This window comes from Equus przewalskii, chromosome 29 (genome assembly GCF_037783145.1).
Source record: "Equus przewalskii isolate Varuska chromosome 29, EquPr2, whole genome shotgun sequence".
Classification (NCBI taxonomy): domain Eukaryota; kingdom Metazoa; phylum Chordata; class Mammalia; order Perissodactyla; family Equidae; genus Equus; species Equus przewalskii.
The window spans coordinates 18131593-18145610 of NC_091859.1; the positions used below are offsets into that span (position 1 = coordinate 18131593).

The 14018-nt window shown below is 37.7% G+C and overlaps 1 long non-coding RNA gene across 1 annotated transcript in view; it reads right to left on the bottom strand.

Annotated features, from left to right (window-relative positions):
* Window positions 1-600: 600 nt before the first annotated feature.
* Window positions 601-14018, bottom strand: part of LOC139080300 (uncharacterized) — a 64725-nt gene continuing 51307 nt past the window's right edge. The window contains exons 4-7 of the long non-coding RNA XR_011534695.1: window positions 4917-5026; window positions 3798-3893; window positions 1114-1228; window positions 601-825 (exon numbers count right to left, since the gene is read on the bottom strand). This is a non-coding gene — a long non-coding RNA (uncharacterized lncRNA). The remainder of the gene's footprint in view (window positions 826-1113; window positions 1229-3797; window positions 3894-4916; window positions 5027-14018) is intronic.

Below are 14018 nucleotides of genomic sequence, written 5' to 3' on the forward strand. Positions count from 1 at the left end.
AGAAGTTTGAAATCAGACAGATCTGGTTTGAAATCCCAGCTCCTATACTTACGTAATTCAAGTTACTAATTATCATTGAGTCTTAGTTTCCTCACCTGAAAAATAAAGATCACAAAATTTTATTTCTTAGAGTTGTTTTTGAGGGGCAGAAAGATAATATATCTTTTTGGATGCAGAAGGGACCTATCATGGTACCTGGTATGCAATAGGCTTTCGTGAAATGTTAATTTTCTGTAAGAAGCTATATATCACATATGGACTAACTGTGAACTAATTTCTGAATACATTCCCAAGATAAACTGGATGGTATTTACTAAATACTAAATAACGTGACCTTCTTATGCTGGTAAACCAGGGAAAAGAAGTATAGTCATGCACTGGAGGAAAAGAGAGCTATCTGCTCTCAGCTGCCACACCAACACCCTTGAGAAAGGGTACCCTTGCTCATGGAGACCCTTCAGGCCCACCCAGATTCCATGACCTACAGAGTCACACCAGGCAAGCATACTCTGACTCATCTCTCAGCCAACTCACCTGAATGAAGAGGAGGAAGCATCCTGTATTAGTCAGGGTCTCCAGAGAAACAGAACCAGTGGGATATGTATTTATAGAAAGAGAGATTTATTTTAAGGAATTGCTTCATGTGATTACAAAGGCTGGCAAATCTAAAATCTGCAGAGTGGGCTGGCAAGCTGGAGGCTCAGGGAGCAGTCAGTGTTGCGTTTCAAGTCAGAAGTCCGTCTGTTGGCAGAATTTCTTCTTCTTCTAGGACTTCAGTTTTTGTTCTATTAAGGCCTTCAACTGATAGGATGAGGCCCACTTACCCTATGGAACGTAATTGGTTTTACTCAATGTCCACTGATTTAAATGTTAATTTCATCTAAAAGCGCTTGACCAAATATCTGGGTATCATGGCCTAGTCACATAAAATTAACCATCACACACCCCATGAACATCGTCCTCAACAGATGTTGACAAGTGCAGTGGTTAAGATTACAAGTTTCAGAGCCACGCAGAAATGTGTTCAAACTCTGACTTTTCAATTTGTCAGCTCTATGAAAACTATGAAAATTCTCTAAACTTTATCTGTAAAATAGGAACCAAGATACTCACAGCAAAGGATTGCTAGGATTGTTGTAGGAGAAAATTGAATCACGATGCAGTTGACATGTTGAGAATTGTACCTGGTATACACTATGCATTCAATACCTAATAGCATCTTTTCCTGCTGAAAACAAAACAAGAACTTTGTTTAAGAGAGGACGAGTCCAGAAGATTCTTTGATGGTTCTGGCTTAGTTGGCTCCAGACCCACATCAAATTGCATTTCCTCTAAGTAACGCATTTTTCCGTTGTTAAAATAAAATGAATAAAACACTCCATTTCATACTTTGTAATGTGCACTTTGCACCAGTACTTTCCCTTCCTGTACTTTTCCCTCTTTTCTGTCTGCTCTCAACTATTCTCTTCTGCACATTTTTGTCACAGAGAATTGCCAGGTATAGGTCAGTAGATGTCATGCAGATAACAAAGGAAAAGAAAAGCTTTCTGCACTTCTATCCTTGTAAACCCAAAATTGATTGCACTTTCTTTCTCAGTAAAGAGACCAAATAAGTCAGCCCCACACTTGACCTTATTCACCCCAAATAAATACTTGAGATAGGAATGTCGATTAATGTATTTGAACAGAAATGTATTAGTGTAGCTTTCGAAAGAGGACTGCTATTTCCATTTCTATAAAATTAGACCCACAAATATTCACACACGTACACGCACACACACACACACACACACTCATAGTTCATACCAGTGTTGCAGGATATCCTAGGAGTGGCACATTTCTACACAAAAGAAGAAGCAGCTTTCACATACATGCTAATCCTCAGATTAACTTTGCAAGGATCCATTTCCTAAACCAACCTACCTTTTCAGAAAATCTGCAAAGTGCGAATGACAAACAGAGTGAAAAATGCATTGACTTTAGACTTTACCCAAGTTTACTCTAATTTTATATGAATGCAGACATTGCTCCTAGATTAGGTAGTTCAGATAACAAATCACGATTATTCTTATCACCCTTGTAGTTTAAAATAACAAAAGCGATGACATCAGCAAAGTCTCCTAGAAGATCTTATAAAGACAACAAACAGCATCTGGGGTATGAGCCATCAGATTAATTGTGTTGCAAATGTATTATTATGTTTGTGTGGCTGAAAGAACCCTGGTCTCGGTGATGGAGAAGAGGGTTCCAGTTCTTGATCCGCCATCAACAGTTCCTCTTAAATAAGTCAACTCACATTTCTGGGCCTCACTGTTCATCCTGGTGTCAGGCTCCTTGCGAAGGTGCATTGAAATATTCTAAGTGAAAGGATTTTTATAAACTTAATTTATAGACTAGTAAAAATGGCTAGTAATAGTAGCTAATATTTATTGAGCACAGAGTATGTGTCACATTTTTTTCTTAATGCGTTGTGTGTGTCTTTCTCACTTAATTTTCAGAACAACACTGTGAAGGAAGAATTATTATTAGGCCCATACCTCAGATGAGGAAATGGAGGCTTCATAAAGAGAAAGTCACTGGACAAATTCACAGGAATAGTAGGTGCTAGAAACAGGCTTCAAAGCCAGGCATTTGAGCTGCAGGAGTCCAGGCACTAATTCCTCTCCTCTCGTCTTCGGGTTAGGACTTGAACAGTTGCCATTGGAGAACCCAGCCTGGCTCATTTTGCAGAAGGTGTCGCTGAGGCAAAGTGAACGTAAAATTCACACTAACAGGCTAGACACACGCACAACATTTCTCCTACTGTCAGTGTTCTCTGAAGGGAGACAATAGCCCGGAGAATAACACTTAGGAAATTGTTAACCTGAGTGGGATGTCAGACCCAGATAGGAAGATTAAAAGCTTCAAATGGGAGTGTTACAAAGATAGACTGTGGGGTTGATGGGGAAAAGAACATGAAGGATATAGCTAAGAAAAGCATATAGAAGCTTAGAGAGGTGAAGACTTGATTTCTTGGTTTGCTTTCTCTCTGTGTTATTCTAGAAGGGACAGCCAAAAGTTGGAAAGTTCAGTGTGAGCTTTGGAGTCAGGCCTGACCCCAAATCCCTGGTTTATGTGGATGATGAAGCAAGACATAATCAACGTGGAGAATTTCCACTCCATGCTTACATTAATAAATGGGCCTTTTTTTTCTTTCTGGATATACTGTTTTGAGCCCTTTCATACATATCTGCTACCATAAATACAAAGAGAAATAATGAGAAAATTAATGAAACAATGCTTCTAAGATTTTCCTGACAAGTTTCTAAAGCACACCTAACTGGAGATGCTTATCTGGGACGAACTGTTGAACCCTGGAGAGTATAACTGGTTGAACATTGCATACTGTGAACAGCAGCTATGGTGACCCAACCTATGACCTGTGGTGATCCACGGAAGTCACATGACGGTGGTTAAGGAGTAGCTTTCATTCCAGATAATCTATTTTGGTTTTAGCCAATTTATTTTGGAAATTTCTGTATTTTATGCCTAGGTCAGTAAAACATAACTCTTGAAAATTTAGAGAAATAGATATTGGTTTCATTTTAAAACTTCAGAGGTACATATTGGGGTGATAATTTTACATTATATACACATATCAAACCATGCTGTACACTTGAAACTAATATGATGTTATATGTCAATTATATCTCAAAAAAAACACTTCAGAGGATGGAAATTTGACTAACATGATGTGCTAAGTACAGAGAAAAAAATCAGGAGAAATAATTTAATCACTTATAATATTAAAAATCTACCTTTTCAGTTTTGTTCCAAATATCACAATGCAGGGAAGGATAAATCACTTGTGTTCGGTTATTCATTCAATTTTTAAAATAATGCCTTTTTCAGGACTATCCCCAGCCGTAAGTATAAAAAAAAGAAAGAAAGAAAAGAAAATATTAATTAAATTGTGTAATTGCCAATACTGTTATAATTTTACAGCTTAAAATAGTACATGAAAAAGCTTATTAAAATACTACCATATCAGAAGTTCCCTTCTTTTGGAGAATTCTAATTTTTAAAAGGTACTAAGCATTAGGCTCTGATGACCAGAAACTGGATTTAAGTCAAACTGACCCAGAGCTATAATCTTACTTCTGACAGAGAAGAATAAGAGCATGGTAATCATTGGGGTTATTTCACCAAGAACAGCAGAGCTGCACCTATTACCATCTTAATGGAGAGGCATTTTGTGAGCAGTATTGTTTATTTCTTTGCCGGCTTGGCTCCCTGGGGAAGGAGTTCCACCTGATCCCATCAGATCTCTCTCAAAGTGACAAAAGTCCTATGCAACGTAAGGCATAATACTAATAAGAATAACTATCGTTCATTAAGCACCTACTATGGGCCTGTAATTACATGCATTTCTCATTTAATCCTCATAAAAACATTTTAAGAGGGGCATTATTATCCTTATTGTACAGATGGGTAGACTGAGGCCTCAAGAACTTATATAACTTGCCTAATGGTGGTCTCTATCCCATAACTATTACAGTAATCAGGCCTATCATCATTATTACTAAATAATGAGATGGCTTGATCCTGGAATTGTGCTCTGATTTTGCAGAAGGTGGAAAACAGTTCTGGTAACCCAAGCAGGAATCCTGATATTTAGCGTTTCAAATATATAGTTTGATATGTTTCCTGGGAATAATAAACCTCAAAACTGTGCTTTAAAGAAAAATATCCATCCATGATATCAATAAAAAATTGCTCTCAAATATGAACTTTGCATTCATAAATAATCATTGTTCACTGTGTCTAAAAAGGAACTCTTCTAAGTGAACATGTTTTGCAATCAGAACTGAACAATGGCCCAGACTGTGCAGTGGTCAGGACCTACTTTCCACAGAAAGCTGGATGGGGTAGGTTACCAGTGAATAATGGAATCTGTGCCTCCGACATAATTTGGCTATTTAAGTCCTCATGCTCACACCTCCATGCCTTTCCCTGGAGGTCCGTCAAGAGATGGGATATTTTCTCCCTTTGAGAAAACGCAAAGAAAAATGAACTTAATTGAGAATGAGAATGGAAGTAAAATGCTTCCCAATGAACCACATGCCATTTTAAAATAATGTCTTTGACCAGTTTGACACGAAATATATGACATGTCACATGTGCTTCTTTCCTAATGACAAATGCAACACCCTCCGCCACGTCCCTGGGTCCATTCCTTTCTTCCTTTTCTTTCCTAGCTTTTATCTCCTTTGTGTCGAAGCTCTCATTGAGCAGTGTTAGTCTCGCTAACGTCATTGGTGCTTATTGTTGGTTTTTTACCATTTAAATAAAGCATTATGAAAAGCAAACATGTTTTTAAAAACCTAAGATCACTGATACTCACGTACACACACACACACAGCAAATGAAAAAGCGTTTAATCAAAGCTATGCTCTTTGCTGCTTAGTGTTAGATTGGCTGACGAAAGACTATTTTGTAATTTTATCTAATGCTTTTTATAGAAGATTTTTAAAACTCCATTCTTTTCTAATTCTTAGGAATGAATGATTATACTTTTTTGGAAAAGCAGAACTTAAACACAAATCTCTTGAAAGGAAAAACTATAGAAACATTTCAATCCCATTTCTAGATCACATTTCAAAACTAGTTTAAGAATGTTCTACTTCGTATCTTAGACTTGAATGCGCATTTTAATATCTCAATCTCTGAAAAGGAAATGTCATATTTAAATCTTCACCAATAGTTGAGAAATTATTCAGAAATACACTAAGTTCTAGAAGTGCCAGATCAACTATACCCATTCCTAACAAATCATTTCATAGGATTTAGCAATATATTCGCAGAAAAGCCATTTTAATTGTCTGATAGGGCCTCTCTAACTTCTCAGATTCCCATGCTATTTTTATTTCAGTCAAGGCAAAATTGAGCCTGGAACAGCACAGACATCAGGCACCACTCCATTTTTCCCTGGAACAGATGTTTTGGAATTCACGTAATGACAGATAGACTTCTTTTATGATAGGTTTCTAGAATGAGGGCTTTGGTCAAACTGGTCATGCCTGTATTAAAACCTTTCACTCATCAGGACAATGTTTGCATTTTTGCTTTTATCTCCTCTGGCAATCTCATCTCAAGAAAAAATTCAAGTTTCTTTTAACTTAGTTGTATACTCCATTTTTTTTCAAATTACATTCCTAACATTTGGGATGTTAAGTCATCAAGATTGAATGTAAGGTTTAATTTTTTTTTTTGAGTTATCATCTCAGATAATTGGCAAATGAGGAAATAGTGTCAATTGAAATCCATTATAAAATAAAGGCCTTTGAATAATTGGCACCCAGCAAATGACACAAATAGGGCCCTTTCCCGGGTTAAATTCCAGATGGCTCCTGGAGGGCACCATGGCATAAAAGGATCCATGTTTATTGCGTGCTCCTAAGAAAGTAAGACAAGTCATTACCTCAGTGTTTAAGACTGATGCCCACACGCTTCCTCACCAACCATGCAGCCAATCCCACCCGGATCTCTTGACCTGGATTGTTGATGAGATTGTTGAGAGTTTGGATGTTTTTTGTAATCAACTGATTTTGCTAATGTTTACTTAGCCTGATCCCTCTGGTCCCTGGGTGTGAGGTATTTTCAGAGGCACACTGACTCATTCAAGCACTAAAGTGCCATTTAGGACATTGCAGCAGTAATCTACTAAATGCCACCTGGGTCTGTGCTGAGCCAAGTAAACATCCCTGGTTCCCATCTTTGATTTCACTGAACTGGACGAGGGGAAACACATGGCTTTTACCATAAAGAGATCTGTATTCAGTCTTGTTTGAAGGTTGGAACTCAAAATTTTCCGGAAGTTTCTATTACCTAACTTTAACTTCCATTACCTAGTGGACTCAATACATTATTCTCTGACTTTACACCATTCCAAGGAGCAAATGTATAGCGCTCTGCTCTTGAAGCTAAATACACATATATATAACAAGATTTGCCAAAGGAAATTTGCTACTTTTAACTCTTCTCAGGTGATAAATAGCTAATCATTGAAACCTGCTTGTACGGTACTGGTATCCTTGAAGTTTTGCCATTTATCATTTCAGAGAATGGGCTGTAGATTTGACTGCTGGCGTCTAGAGTTTTCTCCAACAAATTTTTACAAATACGCATATTGTATAATTGTCATATTTGCATAATATCTGAGATGCAGGAAATCAATTGCAAAGAAGGCACAGTCCCTGTTTCTTAAAGAGGTGACAATTTAATTGGAGACAATTTAACTCCACGTCATAGTTATCATCAGCATGCCACTGGAGCCCCAAAGTTGCATCTCATTCAATCTTAGGGGATTTCAAGTGGAGAGAATTCCAGAAGAGTACTTCCTGATTAGTAAAATGATGCTTAAGATAACTTTTACTGTAGACAGCGTGACCACATGAAAAAGAGTGTTTATGTCATGCAGGTTAATTACTCAGATACTCGCTTCAGGCTTTACAGGGAATTTCTAGTTGGGTAAGCAGTCCTTGGTGGCAGATTTTCCTGTCAAAACCAAATTTAACCTTTATAAGCGAAGGGAAATCTTAAAACAATACAAATCAATCTTGACTTTCTAATGTAAATGTATAAAGCATAGAGTAATAAAGAATATAATAATAACAAAAAGAGGGAATGCTGGGTGTGACCTTGGGTAAGTCACTAGACCTCCTTGTTATCAGTTTTTGAGGGGAAATTACAAAGACTTTGCAATCAAACAAATCTAAATTTGAATCTGCTTTCTGTCCTGTATTAACAGGGCAAATTTAAATAAGTTAGAAATGTGTCTGTCTGCTTTCTAAATTTTTACCACGGAGGTAACAGGAACTATCTGAAAAAGTTGTTTTGTGAATGAAAATGAGATAACATATAAGCTTCCTTACATCACTAGCACTTGTAGGGGAGGAGGACATTTCCTCTCCCCAAATGGGGGTTCGTCTGGCTGGAGAACGAATTAAATTCACATGAGACAGAATAGCAAGAGAAAATTAAACAAAGCTTTATGAGGAACCACGGCCCGGGGCCTTTCTTCCCGAAGGAAGAAAGGGCACCGAAGAAGTGGGGTGCAGACAGTGGTTATATAGCCCCCAAACGGGGTGTTTCACATGTGATTGAAACGTCCCTCCAACAATAGTCAAAAGATTGCCCTGTCGGCACTGTGCTTGATGGACACAGCAGGTAATGGTCTGCTATCTCGGTGGGCGTAGCAGGAGGCAAGTCTATGTCCGGAGCTGGGAGGTCACAGGTGAGCGCAGCAGCAATTGGTTCCTAACCTAAGGAAAGATGCTTAATCCCTAAGGAATGCCAACGTTGGGAGGGGGAGGGAAGTCAGTTACAGGAGGTTACCAGACTAGCACAATAAAATGCAGATTTTAAGTCCTTGCCTTTGGTATTGATTAAGACTTTTTAGAGAGAAGGTCATCTCCTTTCTTCTTCCTGGTACAGAGAGGGAGGCACCTTTTACAGATAGAGATTTACCTTACAAATGTAAACGTGTCCTAACAAAGGGCAAGTTTCATTCCTCAGAGCCTCCTTGCCTGTCCCAGTTTATCAAAAGCAATCAGCCTCAAATAATCCTGATACCAAAGAGACATATCTTGGGGTGGCCAATTCCAGGTCCTCACACACTCTAAATAAATGTTAATTTCCCCTAGAAAAAAATCTAGATGAAAATATTTTGAAGAATTTATAAGCTCTACTCAAATGTAAGAGATTGCCATTAATGTTTACAGCCTATGCTTAATAACTAAAAATTAATAACAATGGAGAAGAACGTTTTTAGCCAAGAAGTATTAATAATTTTATGGCTGGGAATATAGCCTCAATATGTATTACCAAGCTTAGTCACCTGTTTACTTTTAAATGAGATGTTTTACCTTGATTAAAACAGCCATGCGTAATTCCAGTTAGTCTACATTTCAGAAAATGTCAAAATTCCACACCTTGCAATTCTCAACATGAAATCAGTCTCAGACAACATAAATGCCAGAATTACGTGCCTACATTTGCAGCAAGTTTTTAAATTTTACTTTAAGAAATGATTAGCTTAAACATAGACATTTGGATGTAATTCTAATCATTAATTGTTACATGCCCTGCTATGGACCATGGGTAGTATTTGGTTTTAGGGATGACTTTCATAAGATCCTGACTATGAAACCTTAAGATTCCATATTTTTTTTTAAAGATTTTATTTTTTTCCTTTTTCTCCCCAAAGCCCCCCGGTACATAGATGTATATTCTTCGTTGTGGGTCCTTCTAGTTGTGGCATGTGGGACACCGCGTCAGCGTGGCTTGATGAGCAGTGCCATGTCCGCACCCAGGATTCGAACCAATGAAACACTGGGCTGCCTGCAGCAGAGTGCGCGAACTCAACCACTCGGCAACGGGCCGGCCCCAAGATTCCATATTTTTGTATAATTTTGATTCGTCCCTGACCTAACTGCTTCTGCTCCTGAGTGTTCCAACTCCATTCTTCTCATTACCAGCTATTGCAGCCCACAAAAGCTCTGAAAATCTTCCTATCACTAAAAACGAGCAGAAATTACAAAGTATTACAGTCTTAGTAGTATCTAATAAATGTTTTCCCTCCTAGATGAATGGAAAGAAAACTCTTAAAAAAGGGAAAACTTTAGCAATGAATATTGGCAGCGTTCCCAAGCAGTTTGTGCTAGCAACTGAAGCATAACTAAGTCCCTAATTGTGGGCATCCCCAACTATCAACTCTTTAATATATGGGACAGTATCCTAAGTACGTCATTTGTAATACATTTTATTAAAAATGAAATTGTTGGTAAGGTTGTTGGATGTGGCTCAGTGAGCAGTCACAATGGCAGCATGTTCAAATCTCTGTTGAGTACCTATGAGCAAGTCTCTATTCTAGGTGTTATAAGACATACAAAGATGAGTAAGTCAAGGATTTTCCACCCAAGGAATGATAGACTTCGTCACAATTCACTATTATACTAGGTACCAAGTATCACTCAATAAGTGTTCTTTTAATGAATGCATGATTGCCAGTATTCTGATAGAAATATGGACACTACACTAAGAGAAAAAGGAAAAGTGAGACCTATGTACTGGAAGATCAGGGCAGAGGTGGCATTTGGACCCAGCCTTGGAGAACCAGTAAAATTTTCACAGGGAAAGATTGAATGGGAATATTATTCAGCTATAAAAAAGAATGAAATCTTACCGTTTGTGACAACAGGGATGGACCTTGTGGGAAATATGCTGAGTGAAATAAGTTAGAGAAAGAGAAAAACAAGTACCATATGATCTCACTTACACGTAGAAAGTTAAAAAAAAAAAAACCCAAGCTCGTAGATACAGAAAACAGATTGGTGGTTGTCAGAGGCAGGGGTTTAGGGGGTGGGTGAAATGCATGAAGGTGGCTAAACGGTACTGACTTTCAGTTGTAAAATAAATAAGTCCTGGGGCTGTAATGTACAGCATGGTGACTATAGTTAATAATACTATATTGCATATTTGAAAGTTGCTAAGAGAGTAGGTCTTAGAAGTTATCAAAAGAAAAAAATTTGTAACTATATATGGTGACAGATGTTAACTAGACTTATTGTGGTGATCGTTTTGCAATGCATACAAATATAGAATCATTATGTTATACACCTGAAACTCATGTAATGTTACATGTCAATTACACCTCAATAAAAAAAAAAAAGACAGACAGAATGGAGGGAAGATGTGCAGAGGCAGGAAGATGAGAGAGAGAGTCCCTTTAAATGGTGGTTTAACCCTGCTGCTTTACTTTACAAGCTCCGTGTGTCCTTCACTCATTAGGAAAAAATCTACCCTCATCTGATTGTTAAAACTGAGGATGATTAGTCTGCTGATTTGATCAAGCCTCTTTGAGTTCCAGTTTCCTTATGCATAAACTAAGGACCATAACCCACATTATTAAAGTGTGTCAGAGCGATAACTGAGACGACATGCTTATGACAGTGTCCTGCACCTACCAGCCTCCCAACAGGCTGTAACAATGGCCATTTCAGCAATGGCAGCTGTAGATTACTTGAAAGATTAGATTTGCTTCCAAAGAATAATTGTGGGAATGCTTAGACATAATCAAAGCAGCTATTTTTTCTTTGAATACAGCTTAGCTGTACTCTCATGGTTATTTTTAATTTTTCTCTTTTTTTTCTAGCCCTTCTAGATTTCCCATCAAGTTAAGAGGACGCATCACGTTCAGTTTTGTCCTCTCAGAGTCTTACATGCATGTTCTATCTTAGACCAACGGACACACATCTTAAAGATTAAACTCATGTCCTCATGATTCATGTAACGCAAAGATGGCTTCCTCTGATATTAACACATACTGGAATATTCTTCCATGGCGTTAACATTTTAGAGAACTTGCAGTGAAAGCTTTTCAGGTACAAGTATTTATGGTATACGTTAGAGAATGGCATAATATCTTTAAAATATATTTATAGCAAACTTATATCTAGACTCCAGGCTTGGCTAGACTGTTAAAGTATGAAATATATAACCTCAAAATGGCACGAATAGTATTGCCAAGGCATTCTCTGATTCATTGTTTAGCATAAAACAGCACTTTCATTATTAAATGCTTACAACACAATAAGCCATAGATCAATTGTTTCCTATGCATTAAAGTATATAAACCAAAATGGATTGTTTTGAAAATCATTACATTTATTTGTCAAGCAAAAGCGTATTTAGATTTCGGCCTAGAAATTGGAAAACATAAATCAAATGTAGTAGCTAAGAGTGGGACATTTAAATATAGAAACTTTAATAGGTGACCATAATAAAAAAATTTCCTTCCCTATTAAAAATATTCTTTGGGTTGGATGGGAGAAACTGAAAATTCGCTTAGACTTTCCCTAAGTACGGAAAATAAGAGGAGGGGCGCATATCCCCCACCCTTTGGAATAATTTACTGTCATTTGGGACCGACTTGACCTACACCCTTATACAACAGCAGGAAAAAAAAGAGATAGTTAACTGAAATTATTAGCGCCCCCATAAGTAAAAACAATAATGCTTACTGTGGGTAAGGAATCTTGACTAAATGTGGTGATTTTCTCTGTTTTTCTCAGTCTTTAACTTCCGCAGATTGAAGATGCCGCTTGCCCTGAAGGCTTTGGCCAAAGGACAGATTACAAAACAAGATACTGGGTGAGTCATGAGAAATGCAGGGAAAAGCTTATCATGCTTTTTCTGAAATATCTTTTTATTATAAAAACAGAAGAGGGAAATCTTAACTTAAAGAGCCTTAGTCAGAAAAGAAAGGCATATATATTAAGACTTAGTCTTCTAGACAATATTGCTTTGTTTAAATGTGGAGTCCACTAGCACACACACAGATATTTCTGGGGGTGAATATGAAAGCAAACCCCACCACGGTTAGCAGTAAAATTTCGCCCTTTTTCAGAATGACTTTACAATAAAAGGTGAAGACAGTGGTTCCTCCCCACTGTGGCTGATGCTCGCAATGAATTATTTTGGAAGGATTACAGAGTGATAATAATAGTGATTAAAATTTCAACAACAACTATCATCCGCATAGTATTTGACACAGCAATTGCTTCTATTTTGCCTCATTTAATCCCAGAATCCGTGTGGGATAGTTTGGGTAGATGTTGCTATCATTCCATATGTACAGATGAGGAACCAGAAATTCGGAGAGATTAAGTGACTTACCCGACGTCACGCGCTACCACTGGCTCTGGAACTCGGGACTCTGTCCCTGGCTCCAGCCTCTTCTAAGCCTTCAACGAGCTCCCACATAAAGTATAAATTCCTTCCCCTCATACATACAACACAACTTTAGAAGGTTTTTGAAAAATATTTGGAATATATGGATTATACTTAGGGATTCCTTTTCTTTTTCAGCAACTAGTCATTTTCTCCTCTCAAAAAGTTTATCAAGGGCCTGCCGGTGGTGCAGCAGGTAAGTTTGCACATTCTGCTTAGGGCGGCCTGGGGTTGGCCGGTTTGGATCCTGGGTGCAGACATGGCACCATTTGGCAAGCCATGCTGTGGTAGGTGTCCCACATATAAGGTAGAGGAAGATGGGCACGGATGTTAGCTCAGGGCCAGACTTCCTCAGCAAAAAGAGGAGGATTGGCAGCAGATGTTAGCTCAAGGCTAAACTTCCTCAAAAAAAAAGAAACCACACACAGAAAAATGTTTATCAAGCTTTCAGGGTACCCCAAGAATTGTTGTCAAGGTTGATCTCAAGTGGAAAACTTATGGAGAGGTATTCTAATAAAACAAAATTAATTTTTTTACTTTTAATTTTAATAAATAATTAATTTATACTAGTAAATACAATAATATGTATGTTATTTAATAAATAACATATAAATACTAATTTAATAGTAACTAAATTAACAATTTGCTTATGTTTTTTGTCTATCATTAAACATCAAATAGTAAGAGTGATATAAACCCCTATATTGAAATAATGAGAGCAGATGCTCTAAATTTGTGTTGTCTGATACAGTAGCCACTAACTATATGTGGCTATTAAAATTTAAATTAATTTTAATGTCAATGACATAAAAATGGTAGTTTTCAGTGACACTAACCATAGTTCAAGGGCTCTCTAGCCACAAGGGGCTAGTAACTATTGTATTGGATACCACAGACATAGAACATTTCCATCAGTGCAAAAAGTTCTATAGGACATGAGGTCGGCCTGGTGGCACAAAGGCTAAGTTCGCATATTCTGTTTTGGTGGCCTGGGGTTTGCTGTTTCAGATCCCAGGTGCGGACATGGCACCGCTTGGCAAGCCATGCTGTGGTAGGCATCCCACAAACAAAGTAGAGGAAGATGGGCACGGATGTTAGCTCGGGGCCAGTCTTCTTCAGCAAAAAAAAGAAGAAGATTGGTGCCAAATGTTAGCTCAGGGCTAATCTTCCTCAAAAAAAAAAAGTTCTATAGGACAGCACTGGTCTAAATTCAAGATGTTGTTATCAGCTTCCTTCTCAAGCAACTC